Genomic DNA, 23,969 nt, shown 5'->3' on the forward strand with positions numbered 1-23,969 from the left:
GGAAATTGATTCGGGAGCAGCTCAACTCCTGCGCCGACTAGACGCGTCTCGTGAGCCCAGACGCACGTGGGTCCACTTCGGCGGAGAGGGAAAACGGGAGATTTGCGCCCGAGAGGGAAAGAAGGACGGACAAGCGTCTACCGCGCAGTCAGGAGAGCTACAGCGGCGTCCGGGAAACTTTTAAGAGTTTTGGAATGGAAAAAAAAGGAAGAAAAAAAGCAGAGTAATTGAAGGAGAGAAAGGTGCCCAACAAAAAAGACAAGGGAAGCTCGAGAACAACGAGAACGAATACGTGTGTGAACATTCTGAAGACCCGTAGAAACTCGAAAGTTTGTTTAGAAGCGGACGTAACTGCATCCTGCATCCTGGAACGTTTCAATAATAACAAAAAAGAAGCATCGCACGCGCACACGCATTATAAACGTAAAAGTTTGTTTCTACTTTTGCTCCCACCTAGTAAACTGAGTTATTCGCCATACCCTTTCGTGCTGTTCGGAATCTCCCATATCGCTAATTTTTCCGCTTCTGTACTTCATGCAGGCCAAAACATGGACAACATCGCCATGCTTAACATAAAACAGAGGCATTATGGAAATGGGGTGGGGGGGGGGGACACTCGTAATGCGATTTCAATCCCTCTTCTTTCAGTTTTATTCGCTCCAGGCAAACCTTTTAAGCTTGGCAGCTCTTTAACTTCTCATATTATCCCCAGCTGGAAAAGACTTCAGGCTGAGTTTGGCAATTTCTTTCCCAGGTTAGCACAAGCACAGGCGGCACAGCTACTGTGTTCTACTGCAGCGCCTTGCAGTCTGAGCAGAGGAATAGCTGTAGAGAGGTCAACATGCAAAAAAAACAGCGCAACTAAAACAAGCATACGAAAGACACTCTCACAAGACAGGACGGGTGCTGACTACTAACTTTTTATTGTTTCACCAGTGCAATATATAACAACAAATCTGGACCACGTGGTGATCAGGCAGCCAGTTGACACAGTGCGCAAACAAAAGAGCCATTCCGTTTCTCTCAGAGACAAGACGTAAGAGCCAAAACATTAAAAAATTCATAGTCATCTTGGCAGCCCGAGCAAAGAGAGTGGGCCATCAAGCAAAAACAAAGACTAAATTTTACAAACCAGCTCTTGTCCTCAAGAACCAATGGCGAGAAAATAAAATAAAAATAAAGGTGCGAACATGTGAACTGCACCATTGAAAAACAGCGAAGAAAAGGCAGTGTCGAAGAGAGACATCTAGGAGTTTCCAGGTTCCCTGCCGTATCCAGTAAAGGAACAGCACACACACTGTACATAGTCCCGGATTTTGTCCCGTGAACACGCGCGCGTCCGCTGGGTTTCCTCGCCAATGACAGCTGTCCCTGTAGAAAAATGTTGTGTCCCCTTATTGCTTTTGTGTGTGTGCGCCCCCTCCTAACGACCACTCGCATTCCCCTCCTAACGACAGTTCGCATCCTCCTCCTAACGACCACTCAATCCTCCTCCTAACGACCACTCGCATCCCCTCCTAACGACCGCTTGCCCTTCGTCGCACGCTGTCGCCAGAGGCCCCCCCACGGTGCGCCCCCGCACCCTCCTCCTGTTCTGGGAAGCCACTCCCTCCCGTGGACGCTTCTCCGCTCCCTCCTTTCTTCGGGCGGCCAGTTCGGCTCCTGCCTCGGTCGACGCTGGTCGCACCCTCATCGGCTTTAAATAAACGAAGTCTTAAAGTACCGTGTGCGTCTTTCGCTGCATTCAACACAGCGACCGGACACGACAGTGGCGACGAGAAAGTGGATTCGACCCGCGCTACGCAACGCTATTGACAAGCCATGGCTACGCGAGGGTTTCCCAATCAGATACCAGAGTTCAACGGCTCATCGTGGTCATCGTGGGTTGGACGCCTTCAGTTCTACTTTGAAGCTAACAACATCACAGACCCAGCCTTGAAGAGGGCCAACCTGCTGACGCTGTGCGGGGAGCAGACCTACGATACTGTCTGCGCCCTTATTCAGCCAAGCACACCAGCGGCAGTGTCTTACGACGACATCGTAAAAGCGCTGCAAAAGCACTACGACCCAAGGCCATCCGAGGTCTACAGCCGGGCTCGCTTCCAACGACGAGATCAACTGGGAGGAGAAACTGTGAGCGCCTACGTAGCCGCGCTCAAGAAGCTCGCTGCCGACTGCAATTTTGGAACGCTGTCGACAACAGCTACCGGGCAGGAGGGAGACGCAGCTTCTTCTGCTAACACCACCATGCTTCCCTTGGACGTGATGTTACGCGACAGATTTGTGTGCGGACTGAGTGACGAGTCACTGCAGCAGCGCCTGTTCGCTGAGAAGGACCTCACATTCAGCAAAGCTTACGACATCGCCGTTCGAGCGGAGAGCGCCGGTCACCAGCAGAGAGGGATTCGCCGGAACACCGAGCCGGTACACCAGACAAGCAACCAGGTGCGCAAGCCTTCTGTTGTTGTAAAATCGGTCAAAAAGGCACAACGCTGCTGGCGGTGTGACGACCAACACAACCCCCAGGGATGTCGATTCCAGTCAGCCACGTGTAATTTTTGCCACAAGCGAGGGCATATCGAAAGAGCATGCATTACGAAACGGAGACTTGCCAAGATAAAGTCACCTTCCCAGCCTAATCACAGCGTCAACGCCTCAGAGAATACGCCGCTATCTGATCTCCATGGAACAACATCAGCAACACCATCTGTGTTGTACGACCTGAACACCATGAATCTCGGCACGCGACCGAAGATTTTTACAGAAGTAAGCGTACATCACCAGCTGATTAAGTTCGAGGTGGACTCCGGCGCAGCCTGTACTCTGATCAGTGAGGACACGTTCCGAACTTCATGGCCATCTGACGCACCCGCCCTGCAACAAGACGACACGCACCTGCGAACGTGGTCAGGACAGAATCTGCCACTATTGGGCTCTGCCAACGTGCAGGTTAACTACAACGGCCAGACCCATACGCTACCTCTGCTTGTTGTGAAGGGCACAGGATCAAGCCTTCTAGGGAGAAACTGGTTTTCTCCACTAGGCGTGATGATATGCGGCATACACCAGACGCCGAGCCAGAACATGGTTGGTAAACATCAAAACGCCGATGCGCTACGCCGTCTGCCACTAGACGCAACTGTTAACGAACAATTTCCACCATGAGACGTTCTGATGTTCGAAGCACTGCCAGAACCTCCGCTTACAGCAGGCACAGTTGCAGCATCTACGCAGAAGTGCGCAGCTCTCCGGCTAGTTTACACAGCTGTTCAACAAGGCAACGTGCATAGGCTCAAAGGGGACAACTTCGACGCTTACCGCAGGCGAGCTACAGAGTTGAGCACCCATCGCGGCTGCATCATATTTGGGTCCCGAGTTGTGATGCCGAGAGAACTACGCGCACAAGCTATGTCTCTCATCCACGCCGGACATCGGGGCATCGTTGCAATGAAAAAGTGTGCCAGAAGCTACATGTGGTGGCCTGGCATTGACAACGACATCGAAACAGTGGTGCGAGAATGCAAGCCTTGCCAGAGCAGCCGGAGCGCCCCGCCGAAAGCTCCTGTCCCAGAATGGGAAAAGCCAGACACACCATGGCACACACTGCACATTGATTTTGCAGGACCAATTGAGGGCTGCACTTTCCTTGTGGTCGTAGATGCCTACACAAAGTGGCTTGAGATAAGGCAAATGGGACAGACGACTTCGGCAGCAGTCATTGACAACCTCCGATCACTATTTGCAACGTTCGGCCTGCCGCGCAAGGTAGTGTCGGACAACGGAACACCGTTTGTGTCTGCGGAGATCCTCAAGTTTTATCGCGACAACGGGATCTCATCAGTTACATCGGCCCCCTACCACCCAGCGACAAACGGACAAGCCGAGCGCTACGTAGCCGAGCTAAAACGCGCCCTTGAAAGAGATCAGACAGGCTCGCTGCAGCGCCGCCTTGCGCGCTTTCTCTTCAAGCAGCACACGACGGTTCAGAGCACAACAGGCGAGACCCCCTCGAAAATGATGTCCGAGCGTGAAATGCGAACCCAGCTCACAGCCATCCTCCCCGAGCCAAAGGCAGAGACGTTCCGGGAAGAAAAAGCAATTCCGCGCTGCGGCACGCTTAATGAGGGGCAGCGCGTCCTCGCCCGACAGTTTCTGAAAAAGCCACGCTGGGAGGAAGCTACAATTGTCAGACGCATAGGCCTGCGCTCTTGGCTCGTCAACATACATGGCACAGTAGCACGCCGACATCTCAACCAGCTGCGTAGATTTACGACGCCGTCTGAGAGCTGTCCGCCAGCGGAGAGAACACGTGCACCATCTTCCCACATAGCCTGGCACCTCTTCCCGGAAGAAGAGACTTCGCCCAGGACAGACCTAGGAGACACAGCGAACAACAGCCAGCCTACAAGTGTTTCTCCCCCGAGCGCACAAAGCCAGCGCGCCTCCACGCGTGAGCGCCGACCCCCTGCACGATACCAGGCAACTTTCTAAGGGGGAAGGAAGTGTTGTGTCCCCTTATTGCTTTTGTGTGTGTGCGCCCCCTCCTAACGACCACTCGCATTCCCCTCCTAACGACAGTTCGCATCCTCCTCCTAACGACCACTCAATCCTCCTCCTAACGACCACTCGCATCCCCTCCTAACGACCGCTTGCCCTTCGTCGCACGCTGTCGCCAGAGGCCCCCCCACGGTGCGCCCCCGCACCCTCCTCCTGTTCTGGGAAGCCACTCCCTCCCGTGGACGCTTCTCCGCTCCCCCCTTTCTTCGGGCGGCCAGTTCGGCTCCTGCCTCGGTCGACGCTGGTCGCACCCTCATCGGCTTTAAATAAACGAAGTCTTAAAGTACCGTGTGCGTCTTTCGCTGCATTCAACACAGCGACCGGACACGACAAAAAATGAGCAAAGGCATATGCGTGGGCTATAAAGAACAGCAGTGAAAGATTGATTACGTGTGAAACTGAAAGCCTGCGATGCTAAATCAGTGCTATTCTCAGTAAAAGTCTAAAAGGCATGAATATTAAAAACTATGCATAATCCACCACAAGAGCCAACAAATTACTCGCCCGACGCAAAAAAAAAGAAAAAACAAAATGTATACTGATCCACAAAGTAAAAGGTTGTCCTTCCCTCCAGCAAGAGTCCCCAACAAGAGGACCTCCTCTGAGAGTAACAGAAGTGCTGTTTTTGTGTGTGCACCATGTACAATGGCTGCTTGATGATAACGTGGTGCAGTGTTATTGGCGTGTATCGTGCTGCAGTGAATCGACCACCAGACCCAACAAAAATTTGAAATTGCTTTGGCGGCGCCGCGACACTGAAATGGATGCCAAGCATCCCAATTGTGCCAGTGTCGCCAGTGTCTGCAACTTTCCCTGAAAAGGTACAGCCTCTGTCAAAAGTTTAGAGCCCAGGGGGTTTGCTTCTGAGCACTATTGTGGCGCTCCCGTAGGACTCATGGAAGTCCTACGCTTCGGAGGGAGCAGGACGAAAATCTTCTTACCTTCAGGAGATTTGGGGCGCTGAGGACGCATTACGAGCAAAGCTGTGTGGCCCAGAAGCAAACCCCCTGGGCTCTAAACTTCTGACAAAGGCTGTACCTCTCGTTTGGAATGAACATTGAATACCGCAGTAGTACTGGTAATCTTATAGTGAAAACATACGTACCTGTGTTCTGGGCTGAACGTGTCCGAGCCCCTTGACTACTTTCTTGGGCTACAAAGAAGACAACTTCCGTTTGTTTCTTGTACACATAGCGAAGCGATTCTTTGTGCAAGTCGATACGATTCTCTCGTTGACTTCGCAAAATAAAACGCGGCTAATTTTTATAGCCTAATAGCTTTACTCGTGGCGTAGCGCAAATATGAATGACATTTGGGGATTTTCGGACAACCAGATTCCCCGCCCATTCTTAATCTACTATTCTCTTACTATTCTTAATGATGTACCGAATTTCCCAATCAATGAATTAATATCATTGTGTATTTCATAAGACCAAGCGACAACACGCTACCTGCGGTCCGTAAGATAGTGTTGAACTTATGAAAGGCAGAAACGAAAAAAAAAATGAAACGACTACCTCTCATTACTGCATCGTTTCTCAGAGAACCAACATGGCGCTTCGGGCACAAGAAAGGAATAACGTGAGGGAACTAAACCTTACAGTTTCCCCTGAGAACCTCAACTACCGCTGTCCCCGTACGAGAACCCTCCGGACCGGCTGGGTGCCATGACGGAAGCGAAAGACGACGCCCAAACCGTCAGGCGGGTCCCACGGCCCGGCCGGGAGCACGGGCGAAAGGAGCAACGTCAGCAGCCCTGCCAGGAGGTGTCACGCAGCAGCCCCTGGCCCCAATTAGAAAAAGGGCTCTCCGACCCGCGGTGCTCTCCGCATTCCGCTCAGCGCACGGCACCGCGACAGCGTTCGGGCCCACCAGGCTCGTTGTGCGCGGCGCTCCGTTGGGCGAGTGATTGACACTAAGTGAATTCGAGGCCGCTCCTGTACTCGAGCGCATACTTTGGTCCCCGCTTAAACACGTGCGCGCCACTCCTGGCGTAGTAGTACAGAGGCAAAGACGCGGGGAACCGACAGGCCAGCGGCTCTCCAGTAGAACAAGAAAGACGGACGCAACGGAGGCAGTTAAAGGCAGAGCAGGCATAAAAAAAGGAGGCTGCCTCTCTTCGGACTTCTTTTTCTCCCTTCGGCCGAGGAGTGCCACTGCGAAGCGTCCCCTGCGCTCGAAGCCGGAAGTGGAAAAACAAACAGGCGCCGCTCCGAGGAGGCAACAAGCGCCGAAGACGAGAGCGCGAGCCCACATGCGCCGCCGGGGATGGGGCCCGCGCTCTGCGAAGCCACTCCAGAGGAGCCGCCCGGGTGGCCCCCGAGTGCCAGCCTCGGACCCCCGCGCGGCCGGCCCTGCAGTAGCCGAACTGATCAAATGGCGCATCCGACAAAAGGCCGCTGGAGTGGAGCCCGCTCTTGACGGTACCCGGCCGACCACTCGGTTCGTGCGCGCATATTTTGCACTCTGAGTGCTATGGAAAACCGGCGCGAGAAATCCGGCGCAACAATGGATGTGAAGTGATGCGCTGAAAGCGAAAGAGCAGCCGTTCTAGACGTCACCACGATTCATCTCTTTCTTGTCGCTTTATTTTGCGCGGGAGCATTTTTCGGGGTGACGACCTTCACTTGTGCGTACTTTCAGTGCTTCTCGAAACACGGCCACAGGAATCGTTGCTGACGCTGGTCCCTTTCCAAATGTGAATCTCATGCTGCAATGCGCTCCTTCCGACGACGGGGAGCAGCTGTTTCAGGTAGCAAGTGACATCGTCAGTGTCCTACAGACGTCTGCTCCGCAGGATACTAAATGGACTTTTGGGACTTGAGGCAGAATTTTTTAGATCCAGGGATAAGTATGTGACGCCGCTGCGTACTGTGCGGCAAGAGCTGTTGTGTTGCCACATACCAGACCAGATCCACACCAAGGAAGTCTTATTTGAATTTTTCTTTCAATGCGAATCATTTATCACTGTAACCTTTGGTTCTTACGAAATGGATGTCCGTTAAAGCCTGGATAGGCACCCCTGCGTTATATTGTATCTGTAAACTAGGAAGTAAACTAGGAAGTAGGGATGGGGGGTAGGGAAATGTGATATTAGAGAATAAAAGACGCAGTAACTCTCCCACTCACGGCGGGCATCTGAACCGCTCCGTGAGGGAAGTTATGAAGGAGGAAGTGAAAGATGTAAAAGAGATTGGAGTCGCTTTTTTTTTTAATTCCAGAAGTGTGCCACTGTTCTGGAAGGTTCAGGATAAATTTCCACCTTCTAAGGTTCTTTTTTTTTTTGTTAACATGCGCTGACATCGCACAGCACACGGGTGATTTCACATTTCGCTTGAATAGAGAGGCCTTTCCTCTCTTCATAACCTCTTCCATATCCTGCTGCATGTTCACGATAGCGGCCTCCGAGTCAATGCCGATCTTCTCAACGCGTCTCAGATCACTCTTTCTTGCATATAGATAACAATTTACATATAGATAACATCTGCTCTTCCGCACTCCGCAAACTATACTTCTTAAGACATAAGCTTAAAACTTCTCCCCCTAGCGTAAAATTACTTGCTTACAATTCACTAATTAGACCAAAACTCGAGTACGCATGCGTTGTCTGGGACCCGTTTACTAAACACAATATCACCCGCCTAGAAAAGGTACAGAGAAAAGCTGTACGGTTTATTTACTCTAAATTTTCCCCGTATGACTCACCCTCTGAAATAATGCAGGTGAATGGTATTCAATGTCTTGCACAACGAAGAAAAAATTTACGTTTGGAATTTCTTTACTTGCTTTGGAAACAAGAATTAGCTATTAACCCTGCCCCATATCTGTCGCTTTCAACGTCGAGGTATACACGCCACCATCATTCTAATTCTCTGACGCCGTATTTTGCACGAACAGATTTATTCAAGTTTTCATTTTTTCCTCGCACAGTAACGGACTGGAATGACTCTTTATTGCCTCTCGCCACACTTTGATGTTTACTAACTTTGTTATTATTGCTTTGTTTGCCCTTTTACCCACCCTGCTTGGACCTGTGTAAGGTTTGCAGTATTGAATAAAGAAATAAAGAAAGAAAATATACCCCCAGATGTGTCGTCGTCAGGCTTCCATTTTTTTTTTTTTTCTATTAACGTTTTTGCTGTCTTCAAAACGTTTCCCTATAGGTTTTCTATGGAACTCTTAACTGCTCGATGCAAGCGATGGAAAAACTTTAAAGGAAAGATTTTGATACACATTAGAAGAACGGAGCATTACCTTCAATTTTTTCACGACAGTACCTTCAGTTTTCCAATATTCAAAAGTTTTGTCCCAGAATGTTGAACATCAGGCGTGGGAATGCTTGGCCAGAACGACTCTTATTCTTCTCATTCAACTCCTTCGATCTTGGCTGTTATCTACATAACATAATAATTTAGAGCTTACGACTAGCCCGAGATCTCATGGTCGTCGTGCACATCAAAATGACCCAATTCACCCATTCAATTAAAATGGTCCCATTGGTCACCTTATCAATCGGTTGTGTGACCCATTATACATATTTTGAGTTCCAGTGAGATAGCCCATTAAACCCCTCGCACACGCACGACTCCATTAACAGCTGACACTAAAACTCATACGTGCAACGAAAACCCCCCATTTTTTTTCTTTTATAGTCATTCGCCAAACGCGCTCGGCCCTTTTCATTTCTTGTACGCAGTTGCAAATCATTTGCGCTATCACCCGCTGTGCCTGCGATTACAGGGACCCAGTGTGCCCTTGCAAGTGGATGGAGGCCGTGTCTGGCTCGCAGGAGCGGGCAGGAAGCGGCCGAGGCGTGCGCGACGGGAAGCGGCCCCGCGCCCGCCGCCGCAGCCCGCGTTTGCGCCTCCGCTCGAGGGGAAGGAAGCTGTCCCCCAGGGGAGAACGGGCGGCCAAGACGAGTGCGCAGGAGGACACGGCCGCCGGGAGCCCCCATTGACACGCAGCCCGGCTCCCGGGACGTAATCTCCCGAATGGAGGAGCATCTGCGGGATCCTCCTTGACCGCTGTTCCTCGGTCGCGCGGGGAGCGGCGGCCGTCGTCCCGCCGGCCAGGCCACGAATACCAACGAGGCCGGCATTCTTCCCATTTGGATATTGGCTGTGGCCCCTCTGTCCGGCCCGATGCGAGGCGTTCGCCCCCCGGGCCGGACAAGTGCGGCCCGTGTCTGAGCCACTTGTAAGCCCCCTTTCACGCGGGCCTTCTTCCGCCAAGACACCTGCTGGTCGGGCGGAGGTCTTACGGGTCTCGCTCTACGCGGCGACGACCAAAATCCTTCCGCGCGCCACATGGAGCGTGTGTGAGTCGACTGTCATTTTCCATCTGCAATTATCTTAGCTCTGCCCGGGCAGGCTCCGCAGCACGGCATATCTCGGTCCAGATAAGGAGATATATTTTTTTTTGTTACGCGCCCTCTGTCATAGGCCTTTGTGTTTCTAGACAGATCATGCCGAATCAGCAGTTCACAGTGAACGACAAAATGCATGCCTACTGGACTAAGTCGATCTTTAGGATTCTGAACGTGAGCTGGCAAAGAGAACATAAAAATTCATTTTGGCACTAAGGCGGGCTCAGTGAAGCTCCTGTTCTACAGAAAACACCTCGTTCATGACTTTTCATTGCTGAAACCGTAGCGGCATCATACTGTGTCAAAATATTGCGCTTGTGACAACCGAAGTCACGCCGGATTCTTCGTTTTTTCCCCCCCCTTTCTCACTTATACAGTGTATAGCTTGTAAAAGAGCCCTGAAACACATTTCCAATGCTCTTCCGCACAATTTTTCGACCCCTTTTTGTATGCATGGGCGGAGTTCCGAAATTTACCTTTTCGCCCTCTGCGCACCTTCCCTTCTTCCTTTGTGATTCCTTGCATGCTCAAAGCATGCTCAAAGATTCCTTGCATGCCCAGCCAGTGAAAGAGGCATCGTTTAGGTAAAGATGTCGTGTTTTGTACGCTCTTTCTGGTATATCTCGCTGGGCAGCTACCCGGCGCGTCTGCAAGCGTGACGTCTGCAAGCGTGACCAGTCTGCAAGCGCGACCAGTCTGCAAGCGTGACGCTGCAAGTTGCAGCGAACGCACCGGGTATTGTGAGGTATGACATGGCCAAAGGTGACAAGCACCAATTCGACGAGTTTTATTCGCCACTGAGAGGCAAAAGAAGATAAATAAAATACTTGCCTGCGCATTGAGGTCGTCGTGCCTTGCCAGCAGATGATTTCTTTCACTCAAGCCACGGTTGAGAGGAGCCCAATCGTGGCGCGCGAATGCGCTAGTCACGTGATTTTTTTTTTTTGTATTTCGCGGGCTTTCTTTGGAGCTCGGAAAGAAGATACACGTGAGGTTTTCTTTATCGCAAATATATGGAATGGGGGTTTTTGAAGATACTCTTCAACTCTGCTATTTAGATTTGCTGTCTAAAGTCAATATTTACGCATTTAGAAAAATTATCTTAATTGCTAATTAATTAATCGCAAAACAAAAAATTGCCTATGATGCGCAAGCCGGTCGGCAGATGTATGTAAGTGGTTTCCCTGGCCTACCTCAAATATTTAATTTTTTAACCCTTGGCTAAAGTTAGCGTGGACACCCTGTATAATGCCCACACAGGCAGCGTCCTCTTCAAACTGCGCCTCTGCCACGTTTTGCGGTGTCTATACCTGGTTCGGCACACACGGCATAGTGGAAGACAGATATCCACTTCTGACAGATTCAACAAAGAACGATGTGCGCACAAACGGGGGAGTTTGCTCCTGTCTTGCCCTAGTCCTCTATCGAAGAGCTATTGTTTCGCGCACCAGGAGCGGAGGTGATAGCGGCAAACGCAATATCAGGCAAAATATTCACTCCAGTGCTGTCTTTTTACACGAATTGAGTACGAAGAAGCGATATGTGTCAGAAAGCGCCCCTTTTTAGCTGCAAAATAAGGGTGGAAGGCAACCGCATAGAACCGTGGTTTTGTGATAGGCCCAGCTGTGCCAGCTTCTGGAAAAGCTACTTTGGCTGCAACGTTGCCGCGGCCGCGGCGCGCCGGTCAGTGCCCGGCAGCTCGTTCCCGATTCTCAACTTTCGCACGGACAGCTTTCCTAAATGGCCGAAAGGAGAAAAGAGAGTGGCTGATGCGGAAGATGAAGAAAACGACTTCGGCTCTCTTCTTTTTTTTTTTTTTCACTTCCTGTCGGCCGTGGCAAAGAAAAAAAGAAAACAACTCCACTCTTGTGTATCTTTTCTCTCTTTCTTTTGTTCTCCCCTCCCGCACCCAGCGTTACCTTCCCTCGTTTAAGTTGTGTTTTTCTTCGCTGCCCAGTTCCTCGATCACCTTTAAGCGCCCGAATTCTAAGAGATGGAAGGAGATGCGAACGGATGGCTCTCGATGAGATCTGCAGCAGGTCTCCCCAGTGGCAGCGCTGCGGTGGATGGGGCTCTCCCGAAAGGTGCGCGAGCGACCGCGCACGCCACCGTCAGGCGTGCGCGTTCGCCAGTGGCTGAAAAAGAAGAAAGAGACAAGACAAAAGTAGAAAGGAACCGACGCAGCGAATAGACAAGAATGGAGTCCGTGGTGATGGAACAGCGTCCCTGGATTGAATTCGGCGGTGTTCTTTCCTGCCGCGGAGTGCCGGGGACTTGCAAGAGAGGTGCCGTCGCAGGCGCTTCGCGGCTCCCGCCCTCTGTTTTGCGGGCCCCGAGCGCTGTGACCATTAAGTCCTCTTCTCTTTTTCAGTTTGCCGCCCCGCTCGCGGGACGGCGGCGCGGCACAGTTGGGGCCACGTTGCGTCAAAATTGGATTGGAGTATATGTCTGCGCAATCGCGGAGGCGACGCCAGAACGGATGCGGCGCTCCGATGCGACCGGGTCGGCATCTAGGCTGAGGGTCGTCGTCAAGTTTGAACGCCCTCCGAAACAGGGCTTCCCAATGGCTAGCGCGAGTTTCTGAATGAGCTTTGCTACTCGGTATATAGACTGTCTCCCGACGAGCTCCTATCGTCAACACTTCTGTCGCAAATGGTTGCATGCGGAGTTAATACATCTCGTCAGTAGTGTTGCGTTGTGCTCGCTGCGATAATTTGCATCCATGGAAACAATTGAGTAAGCCAAGCAGGTGACAGAAGAAACCAAATTTACTGCTTTCTTTTTGCACAAAATGCTTATAAGTCCCGTTGGGAGCGGCTATGCTACTATCTAACGGTACCCTTTGGATGCAGATATAGTCCGTGGGATCAGAAAAAAATACCGAAATATTTTTTTCCGTTCGCCATCTCCCGATGGTGTGCTTCAGTTCATCACTCCATAATGACTTGGGGCCCCAATGAGCTCTGCATTTAAAGGCCTCTACCTTCTAGACGCGCTTACATTGTAAGCGAACACTCATAAAAAATCATCGCAGTGACCTGCAGATGTGTTGACTCTGCTCCAAACACTGCAAGAGATGACTCTACAGTTTAAGATGCATTTTAAACTCAGTATTTCATTGAGTGTGTTAGCATAAAAAAAAACAGCATAGAAGGAGGGAAGGGTTGCCCTTATTACTGAATTACAGCATTTCCGAATGGCAGGAGCGTGGCGCACTGTCGTCAAATCAGTGCATTTTGACACAGAGAAGCAACCTGGAGAAACAGTGGAAGGGTAATAATGGTTCCAGTTTCAGTCCGTCGGTGTTCAGCTCGAGAAAAAGAATACTACCGTCTTTTCCGAAAATCGCTCCCAAGGCGTCGTCACATTGCCCGGTGGACTGCTGTGTGCCCCTGGCGCTACACGTGGGAGTGGTAGCGAGCAGTATGGGGTGGAAAGGTACGCTCCTGAAAGGCACAGTATGTTGCGCTGCGTGTCACAGCGTGGCCATTGGCATTCAGATGACATATATCTGACCAGAATTTTGGTTACATTTCACCTCTTCGTTGCGTTCGCGATGCTTAAAACAGTCGACTTTGAGTAAATCTGCGTGAGTGCCTTGAGAATACGTAGTTCGACGGGGAAGGCGGGGCGCGTTTATTGACGCATATTAAGCGCATCAGCAGGCTGAGTATTATTTTCTCATGAGCGCGGGCTATGCGTGACAACGGCAAAGTGCATCCAAGTCTGCTCACATTTCACGAAGTAGCCCAGGTTCGAAACATTGCGCTGGACTCCTAGGGACGCGCTAGCATGCAGACACCCTATGGGCGCCTGACGACCAGCGCATGCTTCCCACTCTTCACGTTATCCGGGTCACACTGCGCTATGGCATGGTGGCTCGTAACGGGACGGAGTGTCTGGAGAGGGGTGAACACTGCGCTTAAGGTATGCCTCAGAGCTGTTTTTTGTTTTGATGACTGGGATTTTCCTCAAGGCGAGACCTCGTGCGCTGAAAGTAAACATTGTGCGTGATCCTTTCGACGTCGAAGGAAGCCTATAAACGAAGGCCTCGCAACCGACGACCGTGCGTTTCCCATGCACACGCACTACTCGTACCGTGCGCGTAAACCCAACGTGCGGAACCACCGTGGGGCCTTCCGGATAGGTGCCTGGGCTTTGGTGCCGAGGCAGCAGCGCCATGCACCGGCCTCGACAAGGCACACAACACGGCGGGAGAAAACTTTGCGCGGCGCCTGCAACCGGTGCCCTGCAGCCCGCCAGCAGCAGTCCTGGAAGGGGCTGCTATCGGGCCGAAGCCATTATTCTCGGGGCGCCCCGTCACCTGCCAGCGTTCCCAGGCGCCCTGTCGTCTTCCCCCGGCAACAATGGCTCCTTCTTGGGCGCTTTTTCTTCGTCTCCCTTGACACTGGCTCCTCCCTCGCCGCTTCTTTTTATTCAATCATTACCTTCCGGGGTGCCTCGTAGCAGGCTCGGGACCGAGCTTTGTTTTACCGGCCGCCTTTTGCACGGCCGCGCTACCTGGGCGCAGCGCCCCCCACACTCGCTCTCGGGGGAACGTCTCAATGCCCCGGCAAATGAGTCCGAACGCCGCGACTCGTAAATCACGCGTCGCCAGGAAGGCCGCTCGGCCGCCGCTTTTCGTCGCCCGCCTCGAGACGCGCACCACCGGCACAGCGGTCAGCGTGTGGACGGACTGGTCGCTCAACAGCTCGCGCGGCAAAGCGCGCATCTCGAACCTGGCGCACTTATCACTTGCCTGTCAGGCTAGAATGGAACGTCAGTAATTTGCATGAGAAAGTGCTCATCTACAGAGTGCAACGTTGGGGGCTAACTAAAAGGCTATACTGAGGGCAGTGCACCTAGGGATAGAAAAAGAAAAAGAAAAACGCACATGTAGCTAGTGTTGCCAACCACCCAGTATTCTGAGGCTCGCCCCGACTTTACGTAGGTATATTCCTGAGTCCGGGCTTGGCCTGGTTCGGACAGGCAGTAGCCTATATGCTCGCGCAGCAGCGAGGTATATAGGCTACTTGATCATTGATATCTAATCCTCACTGCGAGGGCCTACAGACAGTTCAGTATGCAAGCCATAATGAAATCCATTCGGAGCGCCAGCCACCAGGGACTCAACCAGAAAGCAAGTTGTTGCTTTAAGCCGATTTCATGCGGAATTTCACGCCCTCATTTCTCTTGTCTTTTCTCTCAATGTTTACTGAGTGTATTTTCAATTGCCGACTCAGCGGGCGAGAATTAAGAAGTGCAGAGCACGCGGCATAGCAATTGTATTTCAACACTAAATGCAGGGCGTGCACAGAGAACGTGTTCTATCGTCTCGTCACAACTCCAGCTTGCGCAGCCAAGGCTGTCAGTCGTATCTATGACAAAAGAAGCATTGGTTCGCGAACGCAGCGCCAGGCCACGGGCTACATGCCGCAGTACACAGGTTGCAAGTAGGAGCTGCAGGTCAGGGTCCAGGGAATGAAGACGTGAGCTTGAAAACTGGCCTGAACTCTGTGAGGCGAGCGTGGTCTCCCGCGAAGGCGTTCGAAGTCCACTCGCTGCGACGTCCACTCTCGAAACCTGGGTCGATGCGCGAGAAACGTCGTTGTGGGCAGGCAGGCCGGATGCGCGGTGATTTCCAGCGATGCTACATTATGCTGCATGTCGACACTTTACTGATGGCAGAGTGATGTAGCTCTGAGAATTCAGCGATCACTTTTTCATGGCATCCGCGGCGAAGCTTTGTAAGCTTTGGAGGGCCGCTTTTGCTTTTAAGTTTAATTTCATAATTAACGGCGGCTCGAAGAGCAGCAAATCTCGCAACGTGTCAAAGATGTCTGGAAAGATGTGTTTAGCTTGATTGCGGTCGACCTTACGGGGATGACTAGAGAGCCCGAAGAACTCCTGGAGCTCACTGAGCCTGTTTCTGCAGCCGTGCAATTGGTGTCCAGGCAGAAAAGACCATTGTGGATTGGGGAGAAAACGTGAGTTCCGGATATTTAGCCGAAAATTAAAGACAGTAAATGAACATGTACAGAACATCAAATGCCCAGAACTGACGACTGGGGATCAGTCAGAGTGCCAGAGCGCTTATCATGGGCCGGAAAACGCATTCGGAGGCAGACGAGAGTAAGAGCAAGGGCACGGGATCAGGAAATCTGCTAGTGTGGCGACGGCTGGGGCAAAATAGCAATGTTTCGAGAGCACTGAGAAAGGCTTTTGCACTGCCGTCGACTCACTTCAGACTATGATGACGATAATGATGACGGCGACTACTAGAGAACGCACATTTTTGATGCTTTACATCCTCATATGCGGGAAACTGGCACTGACCATGCTTCGACGTGAATAGTCATACTTGATTCAATATCGCCGACATCTGGGCACTGTATTCTACGTCGTATTGCGAAAGCAGAACCAGTGTCACAATACGAAAACCCGGAGTCTGTCTGTCTATAGCCTCGCGGAATGAAGCCTACACCCGTCAGAAGCACCACCCACTAGCCACATCCCCATTGCACCCCTCTAGATGTGGGGCTGACCACCACCCACCCCACCCCCGCCCACCTTCCTCATCCAGAAGCGTCATCCACACGCCACCGAACCAGCTGTGTCCTCCAGGAACGACACCCGCCAACAACTCAACTACCCCAACCCTCCACAAGACCTACACCCACTAGAAGCCCACGCAGCAGCAGAACGAAAAAGTGACAGCTGAATCTAATTCAAAGGCGCAATAGGAAAGCAGCTGCCTTCCAGAAGCAGCACCCACCACCCACCTCAACACCCGACCCCCCTTAGACAGGAAGCTACACCCCCCATTCACCACCATACTCGACCCCCCCACCCCCACCTCCACTTTATAGAAAAAATCTGTCGAACGTGTGAAGCCTAAGCTTAGAGTAATAAAAGCATTCAACAGAGTAAAAGCATCAAAGTAACCATGGAGAGTAAGTCTAAATGCTTCCGCTGAACTGTCGCATCAGATGTCTGATCGTCCGGTAATTTTTCCCTTCCTCGTGTTCCCGTCCCCTTACCACACCTGACCGTTCCAAGTCGCACTACACGTTATGCAACAGGCTGCGCATCTATTTCACGTCAGCAACACGAATACTACAGCAGTGAACGAGTCCTTAGTGCACCTAGTATTTGTGCATTACATTCAAGCCGACAGTACGTACGGAAGGAACACCGAAAAACGTTGCTTCACTCCGAATGGTCTGTGCGGCGGCTATTAAACGCCATTCATAGAATTGATCATCTTTTTTTCATCCTGCGCTGCGTAATAAAGTTGCACAATTTCGCAGGTTCGTGATACGATAGCAACGTAGCTTGAGACCCACTGATGAATCAAGGAACTCGAGAGATGGAGTGGGCGCAGCAGTCAACAGTCAAAGCTACTTCATCAGGTGCTGCCATGTGCTTGGATGCCTCGTTGCGAAGACTGGAATTATGGGCTGGTCAAAATTTAAATTTCTAAAGTGAAATGCGGTAAAGCTGGATGACAGAGCTCGCTGCAAATTAAGTGAAAGATTCGCAAACTAGAAAAAAAGAAAGAAATACGTGGACGAAAAAATAAACACGAATACTACGCGGGTTGCACACGTACACGTACATCTCGTACATGTTCCATCGTTCGTGTCCGTTTTCGTGTAGTTTGAACTTAATAACGAGTCATCTAGCCCGAATAGTATCGCTTCTGTTGCAAAGCTACAACGATTGAAACTTCAGGTCGCGCACGAGCTATATTATAGTACCAGCTCTGTTCTGGCACCAGATTCCGCCACACACATCATCGGGGAGGGGTTCGTTGCCTGGACTGCATGGGAACCAGGCACTAACAAGTGAAAGCCACTGCAAGATGTTAGGTACAGGTAGTGTCAGGAGTGAGCAAACAGGGCAGTTGATGGTAACAAGGACAGGCTTTGCAACGACCAGTGAACAAACCTTGCGCGCCTCCTTAGTTCAAACATCAATTTACCTGTACCTTTGATTCCGATATAACCATGACAAATCTGACGTGGACCGATTAAACCATGACAGTGGCCACTTACCAGGCATGCTCACATTGTCATTACTCATTGCTCACATTGCTCATGCATCACTCAGGCATTGCTCACATTGCTCAGTTGTCATTAGCGTATCCGGTCCGGAGTGCCCTCCTACAACTGCGAAATTTTGCCGTGTAGTTTTTTCTGTTAACCCATGCTCCCGCGTTTCCACGTTCTGACACTTACAGTGCCCCCAAAGTCCAGTCCTCTAGCCGCTGGTAGCTCAATGGTATAGAAAAAGCTCGTTGCTTTCACGAGAGAACGTCTGTGCTTGCATGCAAAGGGGAAATTTTTTCCGAAGATGGTATATTACTGTTCAATTTTGCGCTACAATGCATTGATCTACCATGCAGTTAAGTCACTTCATGTGGTACGGCCGCGGTACTAAGGCTGTCTGGTCAAAAGACCCCTCCCTGACTCGCACATCTCCGTGTAGTGCTTTGGCAAACAGTCAGCTAAGGGTTTTATCTCGCTGGTGAGTAAGCCCATAAATCAACGCCCCTGTATACAGCTTCAAGGAAGTTGAGCTTTTTCTTGTGTAGTACATACGAGGCTACGTATACTTCTACGCATCGCGTGATGAATGAGGCAATCTTATTTACGACCCAGCCACTAGGCGTAACTGTCGCTGAGCAAGAAATCACTACAGTCGACAAGCGTGTGTTTTATGTGCAACTCCAGGAAAACTTCGCGGTGGCGCGTTACGTCTTTTGTTTTCCTTGCATCCAACAAATACAATTTTTTTGTGCTGCCCCGCGATTAAGAATATTCTTTTATGCAACTTCCGATTCGGGTACAAAAGCATAAATCGACTTCCTGAGAACAACAACAAAAAAAGGCACTATCAAAGCTTCCAATTTTCACCGCCACTGACAAGCGGAATCGTATACAGCGAATGCACAACTGCTCAGCTTCGCAGAAAATCTGCATGCACGAATAGCACAAAAAAAAAAGGCTCATCAACATCTTGTTTTTTTTGCGCTCTTTTTTTTTCCCCCGCAGGATAAGCGCACTTCAGCAGTAATCTATCTCCATTTTTCAACTGCGATACAACACTCCCCCACTCCATTCTTGAGGGAGCCTTCTTGAATGAATTCGCTCTGTATCGGTACGCTAACAACAACACTCAGAAAAGCTCCCCAGTACGAAATCGTTGGCATCTCTTAGCCAAATTGGCTCATTCTGATGCACGCGAGTTTGGCGATCGAAATTCATGCCTACTTCCTTCCTCTCGATTTGGCTAGATCTATACCCGTGACCCTGGCGACTCGCTGGAGATGCAAGGCGCCGGCTTCACCGCATAGCGGCGTTGAAACCCGTGTCGATACACCACGAATAATAATCGATAACTAAATAATTTTTATGATAATATTAGTGGTGTCCCCGTTACGTGAAGAATTTTCTCTTTCATTGTCACTTGAACCGCGAGGTAACAACCGGGATGATCAGGACCAATTAGACAATTTTCCACATTTTCGTACGGTCCGCGTTGAGGATGGTCGAATAGAATTTAGAAATTAATGTGCGCTGAAATAATCTTTCTGGAACTCGTTTAAAAATGGAACTAAAATTAAATATACCAACATCTAAGCAAAGGCGGACGCATAGGGGGCGAGGAAGAGAGTGCGGTGATGTCCCCTCTCCCTTCCTGCCACCTACGAAGGAACTTACTGTCAAAAAACCGCACTGACCCTCCTTTCTGCGGTGAAGAAATGCCTCGTTTAAATGTAACTGCCCGCTTCGAGAGACGCTCACAAATCGGACCCTCCACCCGGCACACAGCTGGCGAGCTGATTTGTACTTCGCGGCGCAGTCGTCACAGAGCGACGTTGCTTTTCGTTGGGAGTCATCCCCGCAGCAAGAGGGTGATACGACAGTGTGTTGAAAAGAGAGAAACGCTTTCGAGCAACAAACTTTTCACCTACGCGGTTAAGTTTTTTCGATGCCCTCTAAGCTTGTCGGAGTCGGTGAAGCTTCGGAAGAGTGGCGGTCGCGGTATCTCGAGAACAAGAAATGAACAGCTCAGTGCAGACCATATAGTGCGGCCATCCATTCTGCTGCGCAGATAAGATGTGAATGTTCTTCTTTTCTTCCTTTGCGTAGCTGCAAGCTGTGTGTTAAACATGCCGCAGAGCGCGCCGCTAACAGCGCGCTTGTTCAACCGCCCTGCCGAAAACTTTGTGCAGCTTTTCTGTTAGACACCAAAGCTTCGTGGGGCAGGTTGCGGACGATTACGGGTGATTGCGAAGAAAAACACCTAGATCGCAAGGAAACCAGTGGAAATTATCACACGCCTATGCTACTATTCCATGCTATTGTCCCATGCTAAGGACACAGCTAATTCAGACAGGTGCTGATGACGTTTTCATTAAATTAAAAGTGACATTAAATAGTGAATTCAACTAAAGTTGTGAACGAAGTCCAAGTAAGTTAAGCGGTCAGGCAGCACGTCTACGTCGTCCACCCTCTTTAGACCCTTCGCATCATAATGGCTCATACCATTCTAGTGTTCAGACGATCAAGATATTTGATCTGAATCCTCAACCCTTATTTTCTATTGTTTAAGCCGCAAACGACAGCCACATCATTAGAAATGAAGGGATTTTTCTCTTATTATATACAACGGTCTGTACTTGAAAAACGTCACAACATCACCGTCCAATGGCTGACGAGCCAGAGCGGCATTGCGGGTAATGACCTTGCTTGCAATGCTGCCCTATCGGCCCATAGGAGTGCGCAAGGCGTCCGCGTCTCACTGCAAGCCCGGCCTTTACCGCTGCGGTGCAACGTCGTTGTACCGCTTGTGATCTGGTAATGGCACTCACAGGCGCTTGTTGACATCTAACTGCAATGGCAGACTCTTCAGCGGGTGAGCACTGTAGCTGCGAAGAAACGATAGAGCCCCTACATTTCCCTTGTCCCTGCTTTAACAGCCAAAGAACGCCTCGAGGTTGCATTCCGGCGCTTGGACACAGGCCTCCTAACAGAGGCTAAGGTTCTGGGTTCGTGTCATTTACTTTCTTTAGATAGGAACGCCATCAAGGCGCTCCTCATACTTTTAAAACACACAGGTTTCAGCGCCACGCTGCCGATGGCAGCGTAAGGTAGGGAGAGTAGCCCCCCCCCCCCCCCCCCTTCGCCTATTGCGTAGGGTAGTCAACCTGACATTTCCTTGCTAATCACCCTGCCTGTCCGTTCTTCTGTCTCCCTCTCTCTCTTTATCTTATCTGCTTGTGCCTCGCAACAGCTCATGCTTTTCCATTTCGCTCCATGCTGCTGTGAAGCGATTGGTGTTGAAGGAGCTAGGACACGAATATTCCTGGCTGCAGGACCAACGGAATTGGTTTTTACTGTTGTGTGGAAGTATTTTAATAAAACAGATTGTCTGTATCATGGAAGAAGGAAGGCTCAGGATAGGCCCTCGCCGTCCGAGCTGCATGACAAAAAATATGCCGGAAGTCATGTCTTTTCGCAAGGACTACTGGGAGTCTTTGGCCAATGGCGCAGTCAGTAGTAACGATGGGCGCAGCGGCGTCGTCTGTTACATTGTCTGCCGCGCATGCGCAAGCGCGCTGAGACGGCAGCCAAGTAGTGACAGGGAGCCTTCATGTCCGGATTCAAAAGATGTGACATAACGACCTCTCCTGAGTTCTTTCCTTCCACCATGGTCTGTATCAAAATTCTGCGCCGAGTATTGTATCGGTAACGAACGAAAAGTGGTGTGGTGTGGACCATTAGTGTCTAGTGTCTAAGTTTTAAGTGCCTTGATAGTTGCAGATCAACATGAACTACACAGCAAAATTGTAGTAGATATAGGCCTGCCGTTTTATTGCTGTCGATTCAGCCGACACCCTCTTCATGTTCGTCCTCCGCCCTCTTCCAGCCATTTGTCTAAGCTGCACACTGTCTCGGTGAAATAAAAGGTTGTTGCCTTCCCCGTTGGAAAGGGCGTTCTTGAAAGAAGTGAGTGCCGTTAATAACGCTGACGAAAGGACTCCGCCGGGGGTTGCTGTTCTCGACGCCGCTGTTCGGTGTCAGGGTAGCTGCTTCCAGACGCACGGTACGGCGATAGCGCGGGTAGCTGGTGCGTATAAAACCAGCGCGGTATAAATGCATCAAGCAAGAGGGCAGCTCGGGACTTGATCCTCCCACACCACGACCCCCGACGTTTTTCGCTCGTCGTTATAGCTTTCCCACAGATCGATCTTGCGAGAAGGGCCGGCCGCGTGTGCTAGGCGAGTGGCCCAAGAGCGCGGGACCCGGCGGGCGCGACGACGCGAGAGCGACGCGTGAGACGGCTATTTTCAGTGCTGCCTCCTCGAGGCCTGCTCTGTGTAGCGAATCCCTCGCCAGCGGCGGCAAAGAGTGTGCTTGCAGTGAAGCGCGCGCCGCCCAAGACGTAAACCAAAACACGCGGGAGCTCGCTACGTGTGACAGCTTCCTCCGGGGCTCCGGCCGCGTCTCACGTTCGCGAGATAGCCGTGCGCGCCCACCGACGCCGAAGCGCTTATCGGCGAGCCCGCGGTGCTGCTGCCGCTGCTGTCTTGGACGAGTGGGCCACTCCGGACGGCCTCTCGATGCGGCTTTTCGTAAGCAACTTTCCTCTCGGCGGCGTCTCGATAAAACGCGGCGGCTTTGCTGCCGCCGTGAGGACACAAAGGCATCAAAGCGTCCCGTCGCCGCCCGCAATCTGCCCAAGGCACTCCAAGAAGAGACGGATTCGACCGAATCCCAGAGGAGGATGGGCCGACTGACGGCGCCTGTGCGGAAGTTGGCAGCTATACGGGCAACACAGCTCGCGCGACTGCGCGTTATCGCGCCCTATTCAAATACTCCCGAAAAGTGCGTCGCATAACCAGCGTCTGCTCGATGGGTGTAAGAATAAGTATGAAAGGGCATGTGCTCTAATACTGACTGCTGCAGGGCCGGACACACTGGCCGCAGAATAAAGTTAGTGTTGCACAGGTTATAAGCCATGGATCCACCAACAAGGGTATACTACCTCGAACACTCACTCCCAGAACGATGTTGCCCATTTATTGCGTCAAGCTGTCCTTTAATAGTGTGGGCTCAACTCAGCCAACAGCGAGTTCTTCCGGTAAAAATAGATTTTGGCAGCTGATAAGGGTGGCATGCAGCTGCTTTCTTCATCACTTTTCGACGCGGCGTACCCGGCTCCAATGTTTAGCGCGTATGCGTAAGCGACCTGAACGGGAGCCGTGCGCGGAATTTGCATTCTTCATCCGCGGCCGTTTTCGCGCGCGGGCAGAGGTGAAGCTCGCAGAGAATGCGGCCGCCGAGAGCAGCGCTGATTTATCCCGCGCCAGGGCTGCAGTGCCTGGCGGCTGCAGTCAGGCCCGGCATCGATTCCCTCGGCAGCTCTCACCGCTCAGCGTGTTGTCGGGCGCGCGATACCGTTGCCGCGCCAACATCTCCGACGTACGTGACACGAGCGTGCGTAATTAAAGCTTGACGCGGGAAGAATTTTCTCATTTTAAACTTCACACTCAGCACCACGCGCCCCGTCAGGCAAGGCAGACGCGTCAATAAGAAAATCATTCGCCGCGTGACGGGACACATATTATAGCGGCATTCCAAGACAAAGGCGCCCCCCGTCTATGGCCCCTCTGAGTGGTGCGCTCCGATCGAAGAAACATTGATGGTCGTTAAATTACTGTCGATCGAGGATCGATCACAGCTCGGCCGGTCGACTACCGGCCGAGCAGCATACCGCACGCGGCGCCCTCTCCGGTGTCGCAACACGGCGCGGCCGGGGAGAAGGGAGCCGGAAGAGAGCATTACTCTTCACTGCCGACGCAACATCTGGCGTGCCGGCGCTCATTCTTCCGCGCGGACCCTCGCACCAAGCTCGCCGCCCCACTCCGGGCCTCCCGACATAAAAGAGAAAAGGAAATTTACGGTGCATCACAGTAAAGCTTGTGGCTTTTCTCGGCGCGGCACTCTTCCATCGGCGAAGTCTAGTAATATTGTCT

The sequence above is a fragment of the Amblyomma mixtum genome, chromosome 3 (assembly GCF_055824585.1).
Source record: "Amblyomma mixtum isolate Tamu chromosome 3, ASM5582458v1, whole genome shotgun sequence".
Lineage (NCBI taxonomy): Eukaryota > Metazoa > Arthropoda > Arachnida > Ixodida > Ixodidae > Amblyomma > Amblyomma mixtum.